At 49.4% G+C, this 14202-nt stretch overlaps 1 protein-coding gene across 1 annotated transcript in view; it reads left to right on the forward strand.

The window, feature by feature from the left end:
* Nucleotides 1–11957: 11957 nt before the first annotated feature.
* Nucleotides 11958–14202, forward strand: part of FAM163A (family with sequence similarity 163 member A) — a 73462-nt gene continuing 71217 nt past the window's right edge. The window contains exon 1 of the mRNA XM_038413530.2: nucleotides 11958–12210. The gene's annotated coding sequence lies outside the window, so the exon portion shown is untranslated. The remainder of the gene's footprint in view (nucleotides 12211–14202) is intronic.

Here is a 14202-nt window from a genome sequence, read left to right on the forward strand (position 1 = left end):
GCTGCTCCCACTGCAGTGCCTCATCTTGCTAAGATCTGGAGAAAGCCTCTCTGCTAATCAAATATTGAGACCTCCCCTCATTGGAGGGAGAAAACAAATCTACCTCTCGTACTGCTTCCACCTGCTGTATTGATTGAGCATCAGCCCCTCCCTGCACAGTGCTGTTCTAGTCAGTTAGCAGCAGCCAGAACTAGGCCAAGCTAATGATGGGAGTGAGTCTGCAGACCCCTCCTCAAGGTGGAGGGGAGCTAGGATTCCACCTGTTTCATTCGAACATGCAGTCTGGCTAAGGCCTGCGTAAGGATTTGTGTGAAGCCCTCTCCAACACTGGTGTCTTATCTGGCTACAGGTAGAAAGGTGAAATCTCCCCCCCCACCCCTCGCAAAGTTCCCTAATGAATCTGGATATCCAACTCCCATTCGTCCCAATAGGGCATCTTTGACAATCTTGGCCTCGGTATTTGCTGTGCTTAAATGAAGTGATTTTTCTGCTGGTGAAAAGCACAGTCTGGGGCAGCAAGATCCCCTCTATGCACGCTGGCTCCCCGCACGCCAAGCCCTGTCTCTGTACCACAGTTCAGGCTGGCCTCTAGCCCTAGAAGGGAATTTCAGTCTGCAAGGGCCATGCAGAATGCAGATGTTGGTCCTTTGGTGGAGATTGCTGGTGAGGGTGGTGGGTTAGAGCAAGGTGTCTTGGGAACATGGACGCTGCTTCACCAGCCATTGGCCTGAGCCCCATCGTGCTCATTACACATGCACTCACCTGTCACAGCAAGATCAACAGAGGCACTCCTGCTGCGGCTTCCATGTGCCAGCAGCTATCTCCTGCTTATAAGGCTATCCTCTGTGAGGGTTCCCTGACTCGTAATAGGCCTCCTCCCTTGTCTATCACAGCCTGGATTTGTTAGGCGGGTGCAAGTTTTCATTTCTCACAGGCAACCTGGGAGGAGCTGTGCTGAGTGAAGTGTGGGATGTGTGCTTCTAGACATGGTGCGTGTGCCTGCATATGTTCACCCATGCAGTCATCTCAGGGTGATGTGAAAGGCAGAGGCTGTTATGTCCCAGCTGCAGTACACAACAGCTTGCTTGGGGGAGTGAAAAACTCAGAACTAACTGCAGAGGGATCTTTTAAGGAAACTATCACAGGGAAAGGGAAGAAGGAATTGAGTAGAGCTGGGCAGAACCAGGAGCACTAGGAACTGAGTGTAAACTAGGGTAGATCCAGGGAAGTAAATGGACCAGCTGAGGATTCGGGCCATCAGATTAAGGGGCTGCTCATATGGGTAACATGGCCAGGCATAAGGACCAGGCATAAGACTTTTCAGGGTTAGGACTTCAGGTTGCACACTTAAGTGATCACAAGTTGGGAGATGCAAAATGAAGGTGTCAAGTTCTGTAGGGTACCTGCATTACATGTTCTCACAGCTGTTAAAGTAGCCAGGTACTCGGCATAATCAGTGCGGCCCAGATCCTCAGTCTGGGCTTGAGTCTTTCCTGAGTGCCGTGTGTTTGCTCAGAGGCTCGCAGGTATTTAGTCTCCTTAGTTCCATTGAAATCAAAATATCTTTGAGGATCTGGGCCTTGGAGCTTAGCATGGGGGGTGGGGGGGGAAATCTATGGTGCATATTTGAAATGCAATTTTGAAAGGCTCAGACAAATTGAAGTTAGTTTTCTGACACCTAAATGCCCCTTCTTAAGCTAAATTCCAGCTTGAAAAACCTAGCTCTGTAGCTGGTAAACATGTTCAAGCAAAGGTTCACTGCTGTCATGGTTTCACATACAGACTGTGGCCCTAATTCAGCAAGATACTTAAGCATGTGCCTTGAAATCAATGATAGACTTGCTTAAAGTTAGGCATGTGCTTAAGTGCCTTGCTGAACTGCGGCTGGTGCGAACCATTTTCAACCTAAGAGTTGTTCACAAGCTGCTCTCATGACTATTTGCTCTTCTGTATTTGTGGGCTGTGGTTAATCACATGGTGGTGGTTGTGCTTCCTGACTGGGTGAATGAATCACATTGGGCTGAGTCCTTACTAATTGCTGTTCTGTGGTTCACACACCTTTCATGGCATGTGAAAGTGGGCATTTGGACAACTAACCACCAGTCCCCAAACGGGGCATGTGGACAACAACCCAGTCCCATGATCCTTCACAAGTAGCGAATCAAAAGCTGTGTGAGCGTTGTCAAGTCAGATGGCTATTTGCAATTCAGGTCAATGCTTGCACTGTTTTTGCAAGTGTCATCTAGCTCTGTTCCTCTGCACCCTCTGCGACTGGGGGTGATTCACATCACGGGCATTGTATGAATAAGCTGGAAATTGCTTGGTGGTGAATGGCACCACTCCAGCCTCCACTATTATTCCCTTTTTAACAAGTGAAAGGTAATAATAGATTAACAGTATTGTTTCCTCACCTCCAACAGTCCCCAGATGTAAGCTAAACCTTTCAGCCCAGCCGAGCTTAAGGGGGAATCTTCATTGCATCTCTAGATTATAAAATACCTGAGGGCTAATCTTTCCTGACATTATGGACAATGACCTAACTCACTTGTGACACCACCACTGAAGCATTATCCCTCCTTTCCTCCCTCCCTAAGATAAATGCCACAGCAGAGCTCTGCCAGGCTGATCTCCCTCCTGCACAGGTTGCTGTAGCTCTGTGCAGACCCAGGCACACATGCACCCATGGGAGCACAGCGCCACCCTAGCATTGATCTAACAAACACGTCCTAGGAAGAAGCTCTTAAGCAATTGGATGTGACAGAATTATTCATTCTTCAGGAAGCAGTAAACAAGGCTCAGCTGGGGCCTCTATCTTGCCAGCTCTTGCAGGAGAAGCCTGTCTCCATCTATCACAAACCACTCCCCTCCAGCATTAAATCACATGTGTATTTAGCTCTCTATATAATGTACTTTGTGCCTAAAGTACTGTTTGTGGTGTTGCCCTGGCTGTTCTAGCCCAGACATGGGGCAGGACAGAGTGGTGGGATGGGGCAAAGAGCCCAGTAATAGCTCTGCAGGTAAGCCTGAGAGATGGGGGGGGGGGGGAAGAAACGGGACCAATCATTGTATTGCCCTCCTTTAGGGGGAGGTTTATCTTGGGACACTAGAAAATATACATGGGAACCTTTCCACAGCCACCCACTTCTTTAGCATCTTGCAATAAACCTGACTCCTGCTGGACTTTGTGTGTGTCTGTATCAGGAATGAATTTGGAGCTTGTACAAGAAAGGGCCTAACTCCACCACTAAGAGCCATGTGCCTGTCTAGTACAAATGAGTGCTTGGCCACCTGCCCTCCTTCCCCAGAGCTCTGCCAGGGCATTGGGGGCTCCCTCATGGTCCTGAGGGGTTGCCATATGCAGTGTGCTATGCAGCTGTTGTGTAGGGAGTGGAGCAGTATAGCCATCTGGGTCTGAGTGTCATTTTAAAGGCCACGTGTATCTCCCCTTCTCCTAACTGTAATTCTAGCTGCTCCATAACCATTCTGCTGCTGGAGCCCTGGAAGCAGCAAAGCACTTAAGCTCAAGCCCACTCATCGCTGAGATGGCCCAAATGCTTACTGAATCTGGGCTGAAGCGCTCCCTTTCTGCTCTTGTTCCTGGTGCTGGAGATCTTATGATGGGGCAAATGTGCACAACAGAGCAGGCGCGGCACAAGAGCAGAGTCGGGTGCTGAGGCTCCATGGATAGTGGGTGAGGTGCCTGTATGTAGGGTTGGGAATGTCAGGGAATTGAGTGCCTTGGCTACAACTTGCTGTAGTTGTACAGTATTAAGTATATCAAGTGTTACTATCAACATTTATTTGTGATTGGATGTGGTGGTGCCTGTCTGGGAAACAAAGCAGCCCCTCAGTATTTGAGGTGGTGTTTGCATGTTGAGGAAGGCAGTAAATGAGCTAACAGAGCTATTTGCATCTTCAGGCTTCAGATCCAATTGTTGCTGCTTCTTGTTAACCCAAGAATCATGCTGCTTCTGCCATGGGTGTTCTCCCAGATCTGAATTTTAACTCTTTCCGGTCTGCAGGCCAGATCCTCTGCTGCTGTAAATCAGCACAGCTCAATGGCAGTGGAACTCCACTGATTGATAGCCTCTGAGGCTCTAGCTCTGTGGTTGAAGTATTGCAATGCTTTCCTTCCCCAGCCTTGGTTTCTTCAAGGGCCTGTCTCACAGAACAATGAGGATGCTTGTTCCATATTTTTCTTGCATGAACAATTGGGCTCAATTTTTGCTTGCACAAGCTTCTGGAAAGGAGACTCACTGATGTGCAAGATGATTGATCCACGTCCAATGAGAGCCTTTTGCAGAAGGGAAAACTGTGTGTTAACTCTGAGCTTCCTTTAGCAAAGAGCTGGGAAAGTTTGGGGAGATCCCAGACTGCAGTGGCAGTAACAGGAGAAGTGACAAGGGTAATGATGAGTGCATGAATAAAAAGGAAAGGAGTACTTGTGGCACGGCTGCTACTCTGAAATCTGAATAAAAAGGGGCAGTGTATGGAAAGTCTCATTTCATTCCTTAAGGGTAAGGTAATGAGTAAGGGGCACATCCTGCCCTTAGTAACTGTGTGTGTGTGTGTGTGTGTGTGTGAGAGAGAGAATGAATATAAAGGAACACTGAGTGCTCTCATGCTGTCTCTTCTGTATCAGGCAGTCCTAGATCATCTCAGCATTGCAGTATAATGTGCCTCAACTCTCTCTTTTGGTATAAGATACTGGTGCTGTGGCTTGTGGGAAGGGGGCAGGGGGGCATCCTGCGTCCTGTCCCAATGCCCTGCGATGCATCACTTCGCATCCCAGCAATCGCTGTGCTTCCATCCATACTTGGCACCATCTTTCAACGTTTTTTTTTTTTGTACTGTGTGCTCTGTCTTCCCTTTCGATCTGCAGGAATGGAGCCCGACGTGCTGAGGAATATGCTGATGGATCTCGCCAGCACATCACAAATTGCAGTCGAGTTGCTCCTTAAGCTACAGTGAAGAGTCTGATGTCGACTCAACGCATATGACACGAGTTTGCTTGTGGCATTCACGGACTTGCTCACCACTGTGGAACGCCGCTTTTGGGCTCGGGAAACGAGCACTGAGTGGTGGATCACATTGTCTTGCAAGTCTGGGAGGACGAGCAGTAGCTGCAGAACTTTCAGATGAGAAAAGCCACTTTCATAGGACTGTGTGAGCTTGCTCCTACCCTGCGGCACAAGGACAAAAGATTGGGAGCTGCCCTGCTGGTGGAGAAGCAGGTGGCTATTGCAATCTGGAAGCTGGCAACTCCAGACAGCTACCGATCAATCACTAACCAGTTTGGCGTGGGAAAGTCAATCATTGGAATCATGTTGATGCAAGTTTGCAGGGCCATTAATCGCATCCTGCTCAGAAGAACCGTGGCTCCATGTAATGTGCATGACATTGTGGCTGGCTTTGCAAAATGCGTTTCCCTAACTGTGGAGGGCCAATAGATGGGACACGCATTACAATTCTGGCACCAGCCCACCTAGCCTCAGAGTATATAAATTGGGAGGGGTATTTCTCTGTGGTTCTCTAGGTGCTTGTGGATCACAGTGGGCATTTCATTGACATTAACGCAGGCTGGTCCAGAAAGGTGCTTGACGCACACATCTTTTGGAATACAAGCCTATTCAGCAAGCTGGGACTTTCTTCCCAGACCAGAAGATCACCCACAGGGGAAATCAAAATGCCCAATGTGATCCTTGGAGATCCCACTTACCCTTTAATGCCATGGCTCATGAAACTCTATACAGGGAGCCTTGACAGCAGCAAGGAGCAGTTCAACAACAGGCTGAGTCAGTGTAGAATGACACTGGAGTATGCTTTTGGCTGTTTAAAGGGCCGCTTGCGCTGTCTGTCTGGGAAGCTGGACCTGGCAGATGACTATATCCCCCACAGTTATATCCATGTGCTGTACCCTCCATAACATTTGTGAACAGAAGGGTGAAAGCCTCACTCAGGCATGGACCTTGGAGGCTCAACACCTGGAGGCTGAATTTGAACAGCCAGAGAGCAGGGCTATTAGAGGGGCCCAGCACAGGGCTGTAAGGATCAGGGACGCCTTGAGGGAGCAATCTGATGTAACGTTTGGTACCCTGCATGGGAGTGAAGTGCAGTGGTTCTAATGTTAGTAGGAATCTGTGTTTGCTACATATGATGCACTGACTTGCAGTACCTGTTGCTTTCCTGGGCTATGGTATCTTTTACTTAATGCAATAATAAAGAATATTTTCAAAGCCAAAAAATCTTTTAGTGAAAAGAAACACAACTGCTTGGGAAACTGAAAGGGCATAACACATCTGTGCTGTGTGAGATGAGGGAAGGGGGTGAGGTGCAGTGGGGAACACACCTCTAATTGTCCTATGTCCTATTATCATACTCAGCCTTCCTGGCTGGAGGGCCGAGCAATGAGTGCTGCACTTCAGGCTGGCTAAAATGAATGGTGATGGAGGTTGAGTGCAGTGGGTAAGGGTTGTAGTTTGCATTGCTGGGTGGTGAAGCTACAGGTGTTGGAGGCAGCTAGTGGCAATAAGAACCCAGATGTTAGGGAAGTGGGCTGGTAGTGACATGGGGGAACAAGGGAATGTGGGTTGGTGGTTTGTGTGGTGTGTGGGTTTTTTGGGGGTGGGGGCGGTGGGTGCAGATGTGCTCCCTCTGCATTGCTACAAGCACCTGTATCAAGTCCACTTGGTGCTCCATGATGCTTAGCAGCTGCTCCATGCTGTGGTGCTGGCGATCTGCATTCTGCTGACAAAGCCTCCTTTCACTTTTCCATCACTCCTGCACTTTGGTTTTCATTTCATCATGACTTCATGAAGCAGTTCGTCTTTCCAGATGTTTCCTGATTCTTTGGAGCCTTTTGGCTGATAACAAGGATGGCTGAGATCTCAAGGTTGCATCTGTAAAGCCAAAATGCAACACTTAATGGAGGCAGCATTGCTCACATCAGACAGAGCAATGATTTGCCTGTACTTGGACAAGTACAGCGTACACAACAGCAGAAATTACCCATCCCAAAGCAAGCACACAGAAGCACCAAAATGGTGAGTAAGCACAGGGGAAAGGGGGACTGATTGTTTCACAGCCATACTGTCCTCTGGGATTCTGTGCCTTAGAGTGCCAACAGCTGCCATGATAGGCATGGGTGGGACCATTGCTGCACACAAGCAAGCTGCATATGGGCCAGGGCAGAAGCCGCATTGTAGTAGAAGACCCTCTTGCTTCCCAGGTCACTCTGAGCAGCGCGATATCTTCCTGGACAAACTCCTGTGGAAAATGTGGGGACCGCTGCCTTGCCAGTGTGGACGCCTCAGGAGCTAGGGCACCCGGGGCTGATTTAATGCACTCTTAACTTGCAAGTGTAGCCAAGCCCTAATTTAGTAGCATCTGTCACCCTATTTACACTCACTTTGCACTGGTATTATTGGCTGCGGGAAAGGCAGGGTGATCTAGATCCTATGCCCTGAGAAAGGGAGCAAAATGCCCTAGGTGGGGTGTGGGGGTGTGTGTGTGTGGGGGGGGGGGGGGGGGAGGGGGTTTCCTGGCAAGAGAAGAGATCACATCCAATGCTGTAGCTAGCCATTTAAAACCTGTGCCAGAGAAGAGGGTGGAGAATGCTAACTGCAAGGAAGTATCCTGCTGGAATTGTTAAACATGCCAGGTGAGGCCAGTTGGAGGTGGAAGGCAGATTTATGCAACAGTCTGGGTATTAAAAGTAGGTGAAGGTTATAGCAGATGCTTATTAATTACTGCTTGGGTAACATTACATTAAGGGGAAATATTTAAAATTTTTTAAGAGTACTGGATGTGATGGAGCATATGCTATGGGAGTTCCTACCTGGCTCTGCCCAGAATCTGCCCTCCTAGGTTCTGATTCTACACCCTGTGCAGTTATTTCCACCTGGGAGAAGTGGGTGTCATAGGTATACATGTCCTTCTCATCTCCCAGTGACAGATGTGGTGACCTGCTCCAACTAATCTCCTGTGCCATTCAGTGCAGCTGCACTGAACATCATGAATGGCAGCTGGAACGTAGGCAGAGAAATGTTGAGATTTCTATTTGCAGTATACAACACACTGGCATGTTCTGTTTGCTCTTCTTCCTGGCTAGTTAGTATGTTGTGCATGTATGTACACACCCTCCCCTTGCTTAGCCATTAGCGGCTCCAGAGTTAAGGTTGCATTGCAGAGTGGCATGTAACGTAACTCTGTATTTGCTGGCTTTCAGTGGCTGAAATTTAGCTACTCTCATATTCTGGAAGCACACAAGGCTGCAATGGGCACCCTTTAATGAATGTTAATGCAGTTCTTGGGCAATTAATTTAGTCTAAAGTTAAGCCCTTCCTGGGCTTTGGCTTTATTGGTGGTAGGAACAACAACATGTAAACTTCAATTTGAAGTGTTCCTGAAGCTTCTGTGCAAAGATCTCAGCTCCCATCCTGCTTACCTCTCCTACATTCAGGGTGAAGCTAATGAACCACAGCTGTCAGTGTGTCAGCAGGAATCAATCATGCCCTATAGGGCTTCAGTATTTGCTAAAAGGGTGGGCCAACAGAAGAGCCCTGTTGCTCTGACACACGGGGGATAGCCTTCAGGCACCAAAGGAATAAGAAATCTCATAGCATATCCAGCTCTTCCACCACAAGCTGGGGTCCTCTGAGATTTCACAAGTGACACTGGAATTGGGGTCAGGCCTAGTCAGTAGTTGGATGGGAGACCAGCTCAGGATGGTACTTGTTTAGTAGGTGGATTTCTTCTTTCAACCCCTGCCCTGACCCAATGCTATGCTTGTTATCACTGAAGCGATCTTGAGTGAGGCCCAACCCTCGTGGGATTTCCAGGGCTCTCTGTCAGGGTTCCTTCCCCACTCTGAACTCTAGTGTACAGAGGCGGGGACCCGCATGAAAGACTCCCTAAGCTTATTCTTACCAGCTTACATTTAAAAACTTCCCCAAGGTACAAACTTTGCCTAGTCCTTGAACACTACGCTGCCACCACCAAGCGTTTTAAACAAAGAACAGGGAAAGAGCCCCCTTGGAGACATCATACCCAAGTCCTACATCCCCTTTCCTGGGGAAGGCTTGATAATAATCCTCACCAATTTGTACAAGTGAACACAGACCTAAACCCTTGGATCTTAAGAACACAGAAAAAATCAATCAGGTTCTTAGAAGAATTTTAATTTAAAGAAAAGATAAAAGAATCACCTCTAACATCAGCATGGAAAATACTTTACAGGATCATCAGACTCAAAACACAGAGGATCCCCCTCTGGGAAAAAACTTAAACTTACAGAAAATAGGAATAAACCTCCCTCTTACCACAGGGAAAATTCACATAAAACAAAAGATAAATTAATCGGCCCTGCCTGGCTTACCTATACTGGTTGCAATATTGGAGACTTGGATTAGGATGCGTTGGAGAAGATGGATTTCTATCTGGCCTCTCTGTCCCAAGAGAGAACAAACACAGAGCACAAACAAAAGCCTTCACCCTCTTCCTGCCCCCACCAAGATTTGAAAGTATCTTGTTCCCATATTGGTCCTTTGGGTCAGGTGCTAGCCAGGTTAGCTGAGCTGCTTAATCCTTTACAGGTAACAGGATGTTGCCTCTGGCCAGGAAGGATTTTATAGCACTGTATACAGAAAGTCTCTAAGGTGCCACAAGTACTCCTTTTCTTTATACAGAAAGGTGGTTACCCTTTATATTTATGACACTCTTTTTTCCAAGAAGTTGGGGAGTATCCTTCCACCCTGACTTCAGTATAGTAATTATGTTCTGCTTGTCTCCATTTCCCCGTGCATTTTCTAATGGCTACAATAGTGTTCTTCACATCCTGTTTAGAACTTCATTGGAAATAGCTTTCTCAGGCCCGTGGTCATTCTCTGTGGAGCTGAACTTGGTGTTAACCTACATTTGGTAACTCAGGAACAAAGCTAATGGGACATGTCTCTCTGCTATGATCCACACGCGTATTTGGCACATCCATTTTCCTTGCTTGACTCCTTATTGAATTTGCTAGCCCTCCGTGCACAGGATTTCATAAAATGGATTGGCCTATTAAATGGGAGTAATTCCTTCAGTGAGTGTGGGTGGGTGAGTGGTGCTTATATACCACAGTGAGAAGGATATAGGTGCATTATGTTTTATTCCCTTGTCCTTTTGCTAGCTCTCATTCAAACACAGATTTATTCCCTCCCCAGCTCACCTGTGCCTTCTGATTGTGCAAGGCAATCATAATGCTGAATCTGTGACATTACCATCAATATTTTGGCAATAGAATATGAGGGCTAGAAATGAAATTATAACTTCCTGTGTGGATCAAGAACGAGATGCTGGATCCTAACAGTCAGATGCCTTAATTTATGGCAATGGGAGTACAGGAAATACAGTATGGACAAAATAGGTATTACTTTGCCCTCTTAAAGCCATTAGCTCTTCTATAGTGCTATTCATCAGTACATTACAAAAGAAGGTCAGTATCAGTATTGTCATTTTAGGGATGAGAAAACGAAGGCACAGAAAGGTGACGTAACTTGTTCTAGGTCATGTAGCAGAGTTGGGAACAGAACACTGGTTTCCCAATCCAGAAATTCAAAATAGGAAATTCAAAAGAGGAAAGCAAAAAGAACATTCCTAATGCACTGAGGTAATGGTGCAATAAGATGCATGGGTGGAAAAGCTCCTTCCTGATCACTACAGTAGTTGGCTTATGGCCTGAAGTTTCATTCTCTTTATCTTAGCTTACCTATAAAATAAAGGAAGGTTTGTAGCTTAAATGCTGCCCCATCCTTCAGAACACTGTGTGGCTAACACTTAGCTCCAGGAACACCTGTTTGGGGGTGGGAATGAACAGTTATATAAGAGAGGGTTGGAGCTACTAGGAACAGAAGTAGTGTCTTGTAACAAGCCCTCTTGTGCAGGACTAAAGTGTGCCAAAGATAGGCTCTATTCTGCAAAGGGTAGTAGACCAGAGAGTAATCTTATTTGAGACAATCCTGTGGCTGGCTTTCATATCCCCATCTCATCTGTATCTCATCCATGCGCAAATCCTGCCTAGGCCTCAGGCAAAGCCCAAGTCCAGGCTTTGGCATCTGTTTTCCTTTCTGGCCCTTTTGAAGCACTGATCCCGCTTGTGAGTTGGCAGCCAGGAGTACCTTACGTGGGACGCTTGGCACTGGATCAAAGCCGCTCCCAGGCCTAGCAAAACCGGGAGGGATGAGCAGATGCAGCAGTTTGATTTCAGAACCCCCCCCCCCCGGCCCCCATCATGCTCGGTGTAGTTTGGCCAAGGTCAAAGGTCAAAGATTTCATTAGCAACTGCACCCAGCCGGAGCTGCCCTGGGGGCGCTGGTGGCAGCGGTGGGGAACTCGGAGCAGAGGTGTGCAGGAAATACAGGCGCCTTGGAGGAGGCAGGGCGGCTTGGGATTCCAGCACCATGGACAGGGCACAGCGAGGCAGGGCCGGGCTGGGGGCGCGGGAACAATGGCAGGGGCCCCGCGTGGCTGGCGCGCTGGGCTGAGCACCAGGGCGGGGAGGAACCTGTTGGCTCCCTGCCTGCTCTGAAGCGTCCGGACGCTCGGCGGGTCTCTCTCGGGAGCTGCTGTTTTCGATCCACCCGTCGGGAGGGCGGCGGCGTCCCTGACTCCTCCGGGCCGCGCCCGGCGCGCTGGTTCCCAGGCGGGATACTGCTGCGTGCGGGTGCCCCTGGCCCCAGCCTGGCGCCTCTCCCCGCGCCGGGAGTTCGAAGCTGCGCTGGGGCAAGTCGCAGCCCCGCTCTGGGCTCCTGCTTTCCCTGTGCCCCCCGCCTCCCAGGCGGGCCGCCCTCCTTCCTCCGTCGGCGGTACGGCGCGGCCGGCTCAGCGGGGGCGGGGGAGCCACCCCTGGCCATTGCACTGGCTCGCCGCTTTGCATCCTCGGTGGCTTCCCCCGAGTGAGCTCGGAGCGGGATTTCCGATGCCGTTGTCCCGTCCCGTCGCCACCCCCCACCCGGCTACCGCCTTGTAGGGGGGGGCGGGGGCCAGGCGGTGCAGCAGGGCGCCCCCTGCAGCCGAGGGGCGCTCACCGCAGCCATGAAATATACACGAGGCTCAGCGAGCTGAGGGCGCTTCCATCGCCTCCGACCTCAGCAGCCGCTCAGCCCCTGCCTCGCAGCCCGTCCTGCCCGCAGAGCGGGCGGGAGGCGATCGGTCGGAGCAGACGCTTGCAAGGTAAGCTGCTTTCCTGTCTCTGTCTGGGGGGAGGCTGTGTGGCCAGAGAGGAGAGGTCTGCAGAGTCCCGTGCAAAAGGGGAGCTGTGTCCAGAAGGCAGCGAGACATTTCCCTCTGCAAACTTCTCGGCCAGGTCTTTGCCGTTGCATGGAGCCCCCCCACGCCCCTCCCCCGCCCGGCCGGGGGAAAGTGCCGGGCTGTTATGCTGGGGATGGCTCCTCTTCGCTGACAGTCCTGCCAGGCTCCTTAGCTAGGAAATTTAACTGAAATCTCTTGCTTCTCTCCCCCCCCCCCGCCGCCTCACATAAAAGGGAAAAAAGACCAGGAGGGTGCACAGAAAAGGAAGAAAAGTCAGATCTGGCCATTGGTGAATGGTGAAGCACTCGCATGGCTGCGGGGAATGATCAGAGAGCAGCCAGCCAGGGCAGCGGGGTGAGCTCTTGACACTGGGCTATTTGTTTCCGAGCTGGATTTCCTCCCGTCCGCTTCAGAGCTCTGCTTTGGGGAGCCCCACTGAAGCGTGGGAGGGCTGGCGGCAGCCTGCCGCGCCTTGCAGGAGCCCAAGCTGCCCTGTTGGACTTTCCGATTTCTTGGCTAACTTGTGTGTTTGTGTTTTTAAAGCAGTAACACCCTCTCCTTGAGGAGTCCTAGCAGGCAGAGAGGGGAAGGATTTAGCAAGCCCATCTCTGAGCCAGGCCAGGATTGTCCCCTACAGCACTTCTTGTGCTTTACCTAGGCTAAGTTTGAAAAGTCCCAGGTGATGGGGCTTCCACCAGGCCCCCTATGCAGGTGTGCTGGACAGCAGGGACATGGTAGCTCAGCAGAGCCCCAACCATGCTCTCCTATACATACGGTTGATAGACGGCCTCATCCGCCTGATTTGCTGAAATGAAGGAAATCAAATCCCTTTGTTCCCAAGGATCTCTGTGTTGTCTCTCGCTGCAGTCCATAATTAGGAAGGAGAGCTGGGTTTAGCCTGAACATTACTGCCTACACCCTGTGGGTGACTGCTTCACCATTGTTTCCTCTAAGCTCATCCTGGAGGCTGAATTTCTGTCCCCTGCAAAAGGGCCTATAGTAACATTTAGCCATGCAGCTGGAGTTCCTCTCTGTTGTTGATTCTGTCTGTATATTGTAGAGACTTTCAAATATGCTGTGGAATAGTCCATCAGTACACACACAGTTCTCTGACTGTCCTCCGCCTGTTCCCTGAATGGTCTGCCCTAAGCAGCTTAGTTTTTAAATGTGATGCTGTTTGTGACTTGTCAATATTTGGGCTGTTCCTGAGCCTGGTTTTTAGTTAATTAGCATTAATAGAGCCTCAGAAGGGTCAGGAGATGTACTAAGCTGGGCAGCTTTGCTAGTGATCTAGGAAGTATAATAGGCTCATTAAATGGGTAGGAAGGGTTTTCACTTGTTGATAAACCAGAGATTGTGATAATAGGAGATTAGCATTTGCCACTAGTGGAAATTAATTAATGAGACAACAGGCTTGAGTCTCCTCATGCCAGGGATTTTTACAGTGGTGAGTCTTCAGTGGGGTTACTCCTAGTGCAGCGAGAGCAGGATCAGGCTGTAGTGATGGACATAGTGCTGAAGAAGGGCTATGAGCAGACGACGCAGGAGCCCATGTTAAACTGCAGTGTGGGTTACTGATATTCCATGCCATGGGTTCTTCAATGTGGTGTCCTTATTGGCTTTAGCAGTCACACCACTCCCCACTCAGCTCCAAGTAAAAGGTCCACTCCAAAGAGGTCCAGCAAGGCCCTTGCCCTGATGAAAAACAAATCTTCCCTCATCATTTTGTCTCCTAATGGTTTGGGGTATGAACAACAGTCTAGTAGAGGCTAAGACCTGGAAAACTCAGAGTTTCTTTGACAGATCAGATTCGTGTTTGCGCTGCTCTGAACAGAGGTGGATTTGACAACGGAAGAAGGGGAATCCAAGTGTATAAGGCTATTGAATGAATTATGACAGAAGTTACCATAGACA

This window comes from Dermochelys coriacea, chromosome 8 (genome assembly GCF_009764565.3).
Source record: "Dermochelys coriacea isolate rDerCor1 chromosome 8, rDerCor1.pri.v4, whole genome shotgun sequence".
NCBI classification, from domain to species: domain Eukaryota; kingdom Metazoa; phylum Chordata; order Testudines; family Dermochelyidae; genus Dermochelys; species Dermochelys coriacea.